Source organism: Meleagris gallopavo, chromosome 5, assembly GCF_000146605.3.
Source record: "Meleagris gallopavo isolate NT-WF06-2002-E0010 breed Aviagen turkey brand Nicholas breeding stock chromosome 5, Turkey_5.1, whole genome shotgun sequence".
NCBI lineage: Eukaryota > Metazoa > Chordata > Aves > Galliformes > Phasianidae > Meleagris > Meleagris gallopavo.
In genome coordinates, this window is record NC_015015.2 from 5,788,126 (window position 1) to 5,801,649 (window position 13,524).

Here is a 13,524-nt window from a genome sequence, read left to right on the forward strand (position 1 = left end):
ATCAGTTATCAGTTAGAGCCTTACTTCATTCCTCCTTTCTTCAGAGAAGTTATGCAGACTCCTTTTGGGGGAGGGGATGCAGAGGCATTTGGTATACATCACTGGCGCAAATGAGATCGTGCAACGTGTCCTGTTGTAACTCAGTGGTACATTCTTGACTGTTCATAGTCTATTATAATATCCTCTATTTGGCCATAAGAACACTCTAACTATTTGTGTGTTATGAAACAACACAGTAGAACAAGTATAGAACTAAGTGGAAAACATATTTATGACCATCATGAATAGCTATAACAGTTTCGGGATGACAAAATAAAGGTGTAGTTTATGCATGTGTTTTGTATGCTGCTGGTAATCATGTTGCATTTTATTGAAATATCCATTTGTACCTTTGTCTGAAACTACTCATGGTATGTCACATGAAACTGTGAATACTTATTATAATGTGGAATTCCTTGTGAGAGTCTTGTCACTAGTAGCTGCTATGTGATTCACCCCACAGCAAATGACTCTTTACATTGTAAGTTCTCAAAGGGTATTAACTTGTCTTAACTTATCAAAAATGCTTAAGTACTTTTTTATTTATACAAGTTTCAGTAGCATGGCCATCAACTCTGATATTTGCATCATCAGGGTGGGGATATTTTTAAAGTTAAAGACAAAAATATCGTAATGATTAAAGTCTGCCTTGGATGACATTTAATCTCATTGGAGCTTTAAAAGACTGCATGCTTTACAACTGATCTAATTAGATCCATTTCTTGTTGTTATTGTTTTGTTTAATAATTGATTGTGGGCTAGGGTCCAAATATAGTACAGGGAGAGGAGATCTGTCCTACATGTAAGTATGGGTACCTGCCATTCTTTACTGTTTTAAATTAAGGGGAGAAGCAGTGAGGAAAGTTTTAAATGACTACACATATTTTAAAGAAGGGATCTTCAATCAGTGACTCCATTTCTGGGTGAAAACTTTGCGATGCTTTAATGGAACTAGCTGGATTCATGCTCTGCTAAATATGTTATGTTCTGATTAAGAAAAGATTTCTTGAAAATTTCTCTGATATAATAAAAACCATTCTGTTTTTCAACAACATCAGACATATTTAATATAAAAAAAAAAAAAGCGTTAGAAGAATTCTCTTGAACTCCAGAGAGACTTTAAAATTAAAAAGCAATCAATTTAAAATGCAAATGCAAGCAACTTCTTAAAGCATCTCTTAGCATACTTCAGAGGTGGGTTGAGGCTGATACCTAGAAAAATCATATCTAACTGGAAGAAATGAGAATGGTTCCCAGCCTCTCCACAGATACTCGGATGTCATTGAAACTTGATGTTCTTTATTTTGAAGAAAAAAAAAATACATAAATACTATATTGTTACTTAATCTTTTAGACTTGTCTCACACAAATGGAAAAAGTCATTTTTGAGACTTAATTTTTATTTTGTCCAGGAAGTTTATCAGTAGCTCTTGTTATAAAAGTCACTTATGCAGTCTGGCTTTATGTATTAAGGAAATATTTCCAAATTAAACAATAGTTATTTAAGCACTTGTGGATTGTCATATCGCTTTTGCTTGCCCATATTCTTTTTGTCTTCAGTTTCTAATACATGCTAACTTCAGCAGTCTTGAATTTTGGTCTGAGATGGCAGATTTGCCCTGAGGTGTCTATTGGATGTTAAGCAAAGCTCAGCTCAGATCTAAAAAAGGAAGAAAGTTCAGAAGTGAACAACTGCTGCCTGGAACAGTTTTCTGAAGGTGTTCTAACTCCTTTTTTATAATGACCTTGGTGGGTCTGATTGCTTTTTGTGACTTAGATTTCAGCTTATGTAGCAATGAAATGAGAGGGCTTTCTATAACCTTGGACTTGGCATACTTAATACCACGCAGTCTAAATATGCATCGTACATGACAGCATCTACAAGTTGTAAGTATTAGATACATAAGGGCTTTTAACTTTGCAACCACTTGCATAATAAAATAAAAATTTAAAAAGTGTTGTTTTCTTAATGTGAAGTAATACGCCGCAGGTTGTTTGTAGATGTTAAGGGGCTGATCTACTTCCTCTGTTTACACAATTTATGAAGGAAGAGGAGAATGGGATTTTTCCTAGTGCTGTTTCCTTATACTCCTCCCCATTTAGCACACAGATTGTAAATTTACAAATGAAGTAGTTCAACACTGCTGGTTCTGTGATTATGATAGGTAAGTCCAGATATTTTTGGGTGAGCTGGCATTGCTCTTGTTTTCTATTTTATAAAATTCCTAGAGCTTCTCGTTGTTCTGTGCAGTGGTTGGATCAAGGCTTGCTGTTGTTTCTAGAATTCCTGTAGCTCTAACATTGCATAAAACATAGGTCTCCAATGAGTAACAAAGCTAGGTAGACCAGGTGTGGTAAGCATTCGTAATCATTGCTGTTTTGAATAGTGGAAAAAGAGGTTTCTGAGAATGATATCAAGCTGTTCTTTCTTTTCAATAATTATACATCTGTGAAATTGCTCATTTCTCTGCACTTCAACAGCAGACCTCTGTGGGCTGCATGTATTTACTAAAGGTTCACAGGATAATTTGTTCTGGAAGAAACGTACTCAAAGCAGAGATATCTAGGAGGTTAAATTTCTGTAAATTTATTATTTTAATAAACTTCTGAATTGGGTCGTTCTTAGGTATAGAAAGAGCTGTCTTGGAAATCTCTTAAAATTACACAGTTTTTCCTGAAACATGTGCCTTTAGAAAAGAAACTGGTAGAAACTTCCATGTTTGAACTTCCATGTATGAACTTAGCACAAGTCTTTTGCCATGCAGACAAATCACTGAGGCTCCACCATTCAGAGCAAATGGATTCCCACGGTATTTATAAAAGCACATCTTGAAGCTTGAGCAGTGAATCAGTCACTCCAGACTATTACCTCACAAAGTGATCATTGCTAATGTGTCAGGTCTCAGTCAAGAGCGTTAATACAACTACTGCATGCAGTTGATGCATGTGTTTATGCTGAATTGGGTTTGTACGTGTGGCAATGAAATATTGGGCTCAAGTACACAGCAATACTTCACCCTGAAACTTATGCTTTGCCTTCCTATTTTGATAAGAATATCTTGCCTTTTGGTAGCTTAACAGATGTGCTAAGATTTTAATTAAATCAACTAGTGTTCCCTAAGGCAGAAGAACAGTCTACTGGGTGATGGAAGAACAAGAAAATGGAGTGGGAAAAGTGGGAGAAAAAGTGGGAAAAGGCATGCTGAATCTGTTTTTGAAGCTAAAGTGATATGACTTTTTTGAGGGAAGAGATATGTGAATGGAATTTGAAATGAGGTTGAATGTTGAGTAGGTATTCTTGGTAGCTGAGAATCCATGAAAGAGAGAGCTTCTGGATTCTGTTTTAGGTAAAAAAAAATATTAAAAAGAGCTTTGTTTTCATAGCCTGAGTTTTAGAAATCTTTGTCATTCTTTTTTCTAGCTAGGGTTTTGTAAAATTAGATTTTGTCTTCTGACTATTTATTATGATTCAATTACTTTGGATTGACATAAATTTACTGGTTCTTGGTCTTCCATCCTTCCAGAAGAAGCAATTCTCGCAAGCAAACTCCTGGGTCACTTACCTTAAAGGTCAATGCTCCTGATTTGTTTTATAAGCATAAAAAACGTATCTGACTTAGAAACTACAAGTGGCAGAGGGAGAGAGACTCCTGTTGATGACATTAATTATCCTTTGATAAGGTAGTGTGAGAGTGGTGAGTGTTTAAGAGAGCAAGGAAACAGTTGGTTTCTCAGTCCCCTGCAAAGAAGAAAAATTGGCTTGTCTTGTTTCTTGTCCCTTTTGCTTCTGATCAACCAGCACTGCTATTCCAGAACTACACTCACAGATATTGCATTGTTGAACTCAGAGATATGCATTAGTTAGCTCATAACAATTATCCTTAAGAAATGCCTTTTTGTGTATTTCCCCTATTATTTAATGTGCTGTTTATCAGAGTTGACTTCCAAGATAGAATTCTTACACGGAAACTTGGTGCCTAGTCTTTATATGGCGTATTACATTTCAATCTTGAAATGTATGAAGTTACTTTTCTAGTTATACGTAAGGGTTCTACAGTTCAACAAAAACATGGGTAGATGCATTTGTATGTGCATGTATGCATTCATACATGCATGAAATAAAAGCTGACACTCTCTGAATTGCAGTGGTGAAATGGTATTTACATCATAACACAGTGTCCTTTATAGAGCACAGGCCATGAAATTGGGATGGCTGAGTTCTGCTTGTACTTTGGCTCAGTTGTAGTCTTTCAATAGTAACTATGATAAAAACATATGCCAATTGCAGTTGTAAAGCTCCCTGAAATAGAATTCCTTATGTTTGTCCAAGTGTTGTGCCTTCATCCTTCTGAAAATTACCTAAGTCCAGTCTTGTGAAGACTTCCATCTTGACAACTTCATTATTCTACAGCAGGAAATGTTAATGGTCTGTTATATTAAATATGTTTATAGAAGCTTCTACTAGCACATATACATTCAAGATAACTGAGTATCACATCATTATGCTGTAATTCCTTCTTTTTTCTTACTATTTTTAATTCCAATGACCAAAAATAAAATAGGGACCCCAGCTAAAATAGTTGCTACATGAATAAAGGCAGAAGTGAATGTCTTTCTGCTCAGGCAAGCTTAAGCTTTGTAATGTATTTGCAAATGGTGACAATTGATTTATTTTCTTCCCTAAAGTAGGCAATGATACTCCCATACGCAGTGTATTTAGGCAAACTTGCAAAAGTTTGTGTGACAAATAGTGTGACTTGGCACTTCTAAGGAAAGATACTGTTTTTGAATTTTGCAATAGTAGTTCCAGTGAACTTTTTTGTTCTTATCTATATTTAAGGTGCTGTTCTTGTAAAAGAGCACATATAATCATCTGAATTCTTTTTTGCAAAGCTAGGAGTAATCATATATTTAATAAGACTGCCAATAAACGTAAGCAAAAAAGGCAGAATGTTTCACTGTGAGTGAAAATACAATATTTATTGAGTTCTGCATTTCTAATGCCTTTGTATAGAATATTTGTATCTAACATCTTTGAAGTTGTTATACATCAATATGTGATCTCTCTTTAAATATGCATAGCACCAAACAGATTATATAAAGCTAAGAAAACTACCAACCATTTTTAAAATATAAATACGATTCTTTTCTTAAGATGCACTTAGTACTTTTTAAAATGCATCTTCTCTTAAAAAGAAAAATAAAATGGAAAAGACCTAAACCCAAATTCTCCAAAGCTCAAGATTTAGTTCCGTTAATTGTGTTTGAGGAGTAAAAGGATGTCTCGTAAAAGATGTTTTCTCATGTCTTCAGACAAATGGGTTGAGTGCAATCAAATCTGACAATAGTGTCTGAGGTTAACTGCCTAAGTCCATCCTTACACAAGTTTGTCTCTTAAAAATGCAGCTATTCTTAGAGGGCATGGTGGGAGTGGATTGAGCTTGGGCTTGGTGATCTTAGAGTTGTTTTCCAACCTTAATGACACCATGATAGTAGTTGGAGAATACTTGTGGTGAAGCTGCTCATCTTCTTGAGCATTTCTTTTCCCTTGCAAACACAGTGAGAACATGGAGCTGAAAGCAAGACTCCTTATTACTCATCCCCTTCCTCAAAAAATAAAAAAGAGTAACAGCAAAATTAAAAAATAATTCCATCTGTTGAAAAATTCCATGAGATTTGTTAAACTTGTTCAGTATAATTGAGCATAAATTACTCCCTTGATGTACACCTGCCTTCTTTCCTCTCTTCCATGGTGTATGTGTGGGCATGTAAAGGAAGATGGAAGAAGTCGTGGCAGTTGGTATGTGTACATGAGATGTCTGGTAGCCTGGGAAGGTTGGCTTTTTTTCTGGAAGAGAAAATGAGAAGCTGACTGCACTTTTTATGACCCTTTTACTGTTCTGTCATAAATATCCATGGCAACATGTCTGTTTCTTTCATGCTGGTACTGTATCATCAAAATAACAATAAATGTGGATTTAAATTAACACGGTTGAATAGAACTTGTAGCCAAGTGTGTCTGAAAGGAACACTGTTGTTGGAATACAGAAGTTTTCAGACATTATCTTACTCTTTCTCCTTTTTTTTGGCTATTTATATTCCTTTTCTTGTTCTCCTTTTCTCTCCCCTCTCTCTCAGCTCATTGTGTAGTGTGTGTAACTTAATTTGTCAGTTCCATCTCTATGCCACGTGAGGCCTTTATAAGGGTCAAAACTAATTTCAGAAAGGTTTCCATTCATTTAAATCTGTGAGTCTCTATTGGCTTTGATACACTCCGAATCGATTCCTCAAACAATTGAATGCAGTGATACACCAGTGCACATTGTGGAAACTTTTATTTTATGGATGTGATGCATAATGTCGTTTCTGGATGACTTTCATTTGATCGGGCAAACAAATAGAACTCCCTCTTCTAATTATCAAATCTTGCTTGCTTATAACCAAGCTTGTTTTGTTTTGTTTTGTGCTACACAGGAAGTTAATTTTTGTTTTGATATTCTATTATTGTACTGTTGGTCAGGTGCTGGAATGGGCTGCCCAGGCAGGTGGCTGAGTCACTGTCTTTGGAGGTGTTCAAAAAACGTTTCGATGTTTACTAAGGGACATGGTTTAGTGGGGAATACTGGTGGTATGTGGATGGTTGGACTGTATGATATTGGAGGCCTTTTCCAACCTTGGTGATTCTGATTGTTGCGTGATTTGCCATCCAACAAACTTCACTTGTGACAGAGTAAGGAATACTTAAAACGAAAACATTTGCAATTAACAGTGAGCTTTACTTTCTATTTTTTAAAATCAACGGTAAGATCAGATGAAATGATAAACAGGATGCTCTGAAAGTCGCGTGAGATGCTTCTGCTGCTGTATGGTTTTTAGAGATTATATCAATGTTTTGAAAACATTTTGGAAACTGTTGCCACTTTTCAATGTGGTGTGGCAGTGGGGTGAATGTATATCTAACTGACGTAATGATTTGTGAATTCTTGCTGTGCAGAGGTGATACCTCTCCAGATCCAGTCTGTCAGGCTGATTTGTCACATGATGCCTCCTTTAAGCAGCTATTGCCTCTGTACCACGAATCTGGTATAGATTCACTTCAAACAAATTTAGACTCCAGTTAGAAAATGCTGATGTTATTTTCATTCCCTTTTCTATCTTCTTCCAGGCGGAATCCCTAAGCCCTGCTCTGCCATAACCTCAAAGCCAGCTGCTGCCTGCCTGTCCCTCCCCATCCACCACTACCAAACCCTCCAGGACGCGGCTGAAGGCAGCACGCTGACTGATCGCCTCGAGCAGGCTGTGGGCTCGCAGCAGCAGCTCGCTGCCTCTGACATCACTCACGGAGCTCACATCCCACTCCGAGCTCCTTTCGTTAGTCGGTCCATCGGTCGGTAGAGGAGGCAGGAGACGCTGCGAAGAAGATCGGTGAGGAACAGAACGAAACAGGGGGGCTACATCATGAAATTCTTCCCTGCTTATTACTTGCTGCCTCTTTTTCCTGCACTGGTCTTCAGTGCTAGGTGAGTACAGAGAGCTATTTTGCTTACAGTTCTGTTCTGTTTGTTATTTATTCTTTTAGAGTTGGGATTTGCAGGAGGAATAACAGTGGTTTCAGCTTCTGTTAGGAAGTTTAAAGCACGGTTATCTTTTCTGATTCTTGTCTCTACCCCCCTCCCCCTCTTGATCCTCTGAGGCATGCTGAATCTTTTATGTGTTGTTTCTCGGTTTTGTATGTTGTTAGTTAAAGAGCTGCTCCTGTATAAGTTGACCCTCAGCTCATGAGATGAAACAGGACAGGGAACAAATATAAACTCCATATGTGTCCATATTGCTCCATATGCAGCAACAGAATCGTAGACTCAACATTGCTGGAAAAAACCTCCAAGATCATCCAGTCCAATATTTCCCCATTAATCCACATCTAAACATTTCAAATAGCATGGGAAATAAGGAAGCCAAAATGCTGAAATGGAGAATGTGCTAACACCTATTGAGTGCAGAAAAACAAGCACTTCAACAGTCTTATCCCAGCTCAGGCTTTTGCATCCAAACAGAGACCTATAGCTTATCTTCTTTCCGGTGAAATACAGGTGAGGTGTTGCAGTGTTATCTCAATGCCAGGAAATGTTGAAAAGTTCCTGCAATCCAGCAGCACTCCTTTCTGTGCAAGTACAGCATGTCACGAGAAAATACAAACAAAACCTACTGCAAACTCAAAATAAAAACTGTTCTGAAATGCAGTGCTCTGATAAGATAACGTGCGTTGCACAGTTGCTTAGAGATACTATGTTGTCTGGTCTGTGGGCATAACATGTTTAGCCAGGGGAAGATACAGCTGATAAACTCTATCCCATTGTCTTGTTTAGAGAAGAAGAGTTAATGCTGGGTGCAGAATAGATGTGTCCTAATAACACTGCTCACAGTTCAGGCTTCTTAAATTCCCATTGCTTGACAGAAAATTAACCTAAATTTTAAGCATGATGTTTCTCTGCTGTGTTATTAGTACTCAATCAGCTTCTAAGTCCATAGAGCACGTTATCAGAGGATGCGTGCATTTGTCAGGAAAATGCTTGGTAAGACATTTGTTCCTGTAGTTTGTTTGTTTGTTTTTTTCCTGCATCTTTCAAGCCTTAATTGTTCATGGAGTTTCAAAAAGAAAGTGCCTGCTAGGTACTCAAAGTAAGGTGGGGCAGGAGCACCTCTCAGTGCATATGCGAACACAAGACTGTGGAATTGTAAAATCTGAATGCAGGGAGAAGTGAGGAGCATCATAATGTTCAATTATTTTACTACTGCACTCTTTTTTCCTTTTTTTTTTTTTTTGAGGGAGGTGATGGGGTTGTGTATGTAACTTTTATTTTTCTTTAATGTTTGTGGTTTAGAAACTATAGAACCAGTCAATATAAACAACTTCAATGCTCTTTGAAATATAAAACTCAGAGGAGAATTGCAACAGACTCATTCAGTAGGTTTCCTTTCTGATTTTATAAGCAGTCTAAGGAAACATTCACCAGCAGCCAAGCGTGAAACTTGTGAATTTAGATTAATAGTTCTACTCATTTAGAAGTAATATATATTCTTTTCTAAATTATGCCAAAGTTGAAGAGGGAAGGCAGTACCAGGGCAGTACAGAAACAAGTTTGCATCTTGCACAAGTTTGCACAAAAATGTAGTGAAAAGAAGCATGGGAAGTTACTTCAATTTTTCATATTGTATGGGTTTTATGAAAACTGAGATAAATGACTCATTGAGTGCTCAGGAGATGAATCTGGGAAAAAGGCCTCTAGTATCAAACTCCAAAAACATCCCTAATTGAGGGATGGAAATAATCAATGTGAGACTGTCCGCTTAAAATTCTGCTCAAGCACTGTTTTGTGTTGTGAAGTTTTGCTTTTGTGATACCATCCTGTAGCACAGGACACTGATGCTCTGCTATAGTTCTGGTGATTTATAAGACTGGAAGTACTGCACCATCCTGGTCAGCAGCTGCCTTCAGTTACTTGATTCTTAACTGCCTGCGTAGAACTTTGAGTCATTTTTCAACAGCGCATGATAGAAGCTTAAAAAAATGACACAGTGCTAACAATATGCCATCTACTGGAAGCAGATTATTCTCCTTCAGCAGAAGTCACTGCCTGTAGTTTGTAGCAGTCAGTATTTCTTGGGAACATATGGTTAATGCATTAGCTAGGCCTGAACATAACAGCATCTTAGGAGCAGTTGTGTGAGCAAAAAGCAGAATCTAATATTGTGCTGTGTGAAATTGCTTAGCTAAGGAAAAGCACAGGCCTTGTGATGCAGAAAGTTTTCCATTGTGATTTTTTTCCTTCCCCTAAGTTTACAGAGAAGCGAAGCACCACTAGTTAATACGTTGGTGCTGAAATCAATGAACACAATATTTAATGCAGATGTGGACAATTGAAGTTTTTTCTTCCTCGCCTTATTTGATGTTATTCTTTGCCTCGTGTCATGGTTTTATACCTTCAGAAGACATCGGCATGTCCTCAAGGCTAATTGTAAAAAAAATGACTTGACGAGTATAACTGCATTAGCACACATCTTGATGTACTTTATGACATTGTTAAGAAGACAAACATATGGTTCTTAAGCCTGTGTTCAGTATTAATGTCTGATTTTCAGAACAGTACTAATATCTTGTCATGGTCTTAAACCATGTAAATTAACCACATGTCTATTACATTAGAGGAAGTTCATGTTCTTAAAATGAACACTTTTCTGTATTACGTAAACTTGGTTTTCACAGAATCATCAAGATTGAAAATGAATTCCAAGTTCATCCAGTCCAACCATCTGCCTACCACCAGTATTTCCCCACTAAACATGTCCCTTAGGACAACATCTAAACATTTCTTGAACACCTTTTGATGTGGCTTTGAGAGTCAGTTATTACTCTTACTCATATTTCCATTTTCTTTGTACTGCCGAAGTGGTAATAAGATTGAGGTAAAGTGCCTGTCCAGTTAATGATTTATTTGGATGGAAATAGCAAAAATTAGTGCTTGGACTCCTACAAAAAGTTAAAGAGAATACATTTTTGAAGCTGAAATTACTATTCTAAAGCTTGTGTTTCCCTGTCTGTTTTCAGATTTCCTTGGACCATTTGGTTTGGGCAGATGTAATGCAATGGTTGTGTACATATCATTTTTTCAGATTACACTGAAGACACTTACAGAAACAAGTCCTACAGAGCAGAGTATTCAATAAGTGCACATAGCGTATCATGCCCAAAGGATCTTATTTTGCCTGTGTGCTTTAATGGATGCAGATGCTTAAGCCTTCTGACTAGGAAAAATACTATTTGTGGAAGAGAATAACTGCATGAAGTTATTCATTTGGGCTAGTAACTGAGATCTGCAGCACTGATTATCTTGTCGAAAGAGTCTTGCTTGTTTTAAGCTAGAAGGAAAATTTTCTATGAATTAATTAACCATTACAATTAGAAGATTGGGTATTTAAATCAGCAATGTTTCTGTTGCCCAAATGACAAATATCTGACTCATTAGAAGTATCTGGGTGTGAAGCAAAATTGGTATTTTTATCTAAGACAAGTGCCTAAGAGACAGGAATTTTCTGTCCACGCATAAAATTTGCCAGATGCAAAATTGGATTGAAATAGAATTTTATAGCTGAGAATAAGCATAGGATGCATTTCCATAATAATATTAATAAAACTAAGCAGCAACTCACTAAATGGCTGTGCAAACACTAGGGCTGTGAAAGGCAGAATTTGTATTTTTTTCATGTCAGTGAAATGCTTGATGCTTTTTTTTCTTAATAGTGTAACGGAGTGACAGTCTTACAAAACCAATGTGAGAAGGCAATGTAGAATTCACTGTCTTCTGAAGAAATACTACCTTTGTTTTTCATTAGAATAAAAGTAGTGTGCCCATTTCTGATAGGCGGGTATTTCTTAATGCTGGTATGTGTTTTGGTTTGTTGTACCCCTACTGTTGGAAGAGATGTAAATAACTTGAACTCACTTCCTCTACAAAATATGAGAACCTGACTCAAATGCTTGCTTTTTCCCCATCCTGTATGTTCGATGTCAGCTATTTTCTTTAAAGCATCTGTTGGTTTTGGTAACTTCTTCTAAAGTACATAAGAGTACTGGTATCTTTCTTTCAGATAATATTGTTTGAAGGACTTCATCTGAGCCTTGATGATGGGTAAACGTGAATGTCTTAGACATTACTATACTGGGAGACATGGAAAAGGAAAGAAATGTTGAAAGAAATCATGGTTTTTTTTGTTTTGTTTTTTTTTTTTGTTTTGTTGTTTTTTTCTTTCTAGTTCTTAAACTCTTGATCTTGGAAACAGGAACAAGTTGCCTAGGGATGTGGTTGATGCCCTATCCCTGGAGACTTTCAAGGCAAGGCTGGATCAGGCCCTGGGCAAGCTGATCTAGCTGTGGAGTCCCTATTCATTGCAGGGGATTTGGATTAGATTCCTTCAGAGGTCCCTTCCAATTCTAAGGATCCTATGATTCTACACTATTAAACACATATGGCTTATGGACAGATGTTCAAAGTGACTTTTTTGCTCAGACTGATAGGAGAGTAGAAAGAACCCTGCCCCTTCCTAGATTTTGAGGTGGAAGAGTAAGACTTCCTTGTGGTGCTGTCCTTGTCTGTAACCACACTACTGATATGCCCTTGCGCAGGTGGCTGAAAGCAGCCCACCCTTCTGGGATCTTAGGCTGAGGTCTAGCAGCATCCTTCCTTTTGCCCATGACTTTCAGTGAACTGAGGGAAAAAAAAGAGTTTGATGTAGACTACTTTAGCATTTTCATGTAAGCTGGGTGAATAACAAAGACTGTTTTAATATTGTGCTTTTTGAATACTTCCAGAAATGCAAAGGTGTTGACTCACTCCTGTGTCTCCTGCTCAGAATTCCTTTCACATTTACTTAAGCCATCTGAGTTTTCTAGTCTGCAGAATTATTCTTGTTTCTATCAAGCATGTATGATTATGCATGGAAGGTTGACGTTTTGCAAGTACTTGGTTTGTGGAAGTGTCATTCAGCATATGACATGCAATCTTATTATACCTGAAGAAAGCATACACTTTGCTGTGGGCTGTGTTTAAAAACAAGGAGAGGAGTTTACTTGTGGTATAGCTCCATTATTTCTAGGAATGTATTTGGCTCAATTTTATTATTGATGCGTAAGTGAGGGCCTAAAGCAGCAAACAATGTGGTTTCACTGTTTGGTGAAAGAAAGCCCTTTCTTTCTTCTAGGAGAAATTTTGAGCTTTGGTTTTATTAAATCAAAAGAAAAGAAAAAAGCAGAAAACACCATACTTGAAAAATAAATAAATATAAATAAATGCCAAATAAATGAATAAAATCACACCGCAATTCTAAAACAACAGCAAAATAACAAGCAACCAAACCAAGAAGAAACCATTGGGCTTGTGATTTAGTCCAGGGGTGTTCAAGATAGTTTTCAAACAAGGTAGATGGGGCACATCCATCTGTCAGAGAAAAGTAAAGCAGAACCTGTTAGGGGCAGACTTCTTGGCATCAGAATGAATTTCCTTAAGGCTGATCAGAGAGTCCCTGTGCTTGCACTACAGTTTACTATGTAGATAGATATATTCTTAATATCAGCCTTATGCAGAACGTTTACTTCTCCATGGTTGCAGTTTGTTTACACTGGCACAACCACAAATTTAATCTGTTTGTCTCCCACTCAAAGTGAAAGGGTAGAAAAGTAGTAGATTCTGGTCAATACTTATAGTTTTTATGAGATTATATTCTCTGATGATGGGGCTAGTTTCTGATGAAGAATAATAACCTTGGAATTGTTATGCTTTTAATGTTTTATATCAGACAATAAGATAACTTAGGAAAGTACTCTACAAATGTAAGCCATCAACCTAAATTAGAACTCCAGATAGCCTGTCTCTGTTTGGTGAGAAATACTATAAAATAAATTATTTTGAGGTATTTATGTTATATTAAAAA

The 13,524-nt window shown here is 36.9% G+C and overlaps 1 long non-coding RNA gene across 1 annotated transcript in view; it reads left to right on the forward strand.

Annotated features, from left to right (window-relative positions):
• Nucleotides 1-7,577, forward strand: part of LOC109367994 — a 44,219-nt gene extending 36,642 nt beyond the window's left edge. The window contains exon 4 of the long non-coding RNA XR_004160020.1: nucleotides 7,205-7,577. This is a non-coding gene — a long non-coding RNA (uncharacterized LOC109367994). The remainder of the gene's footprint in view (nucleotides 1-7,204) is intronic.
• The last annotated feature ends 5,947 nt before the right edge of the window (nucleotides 7,578-13,524 follow it).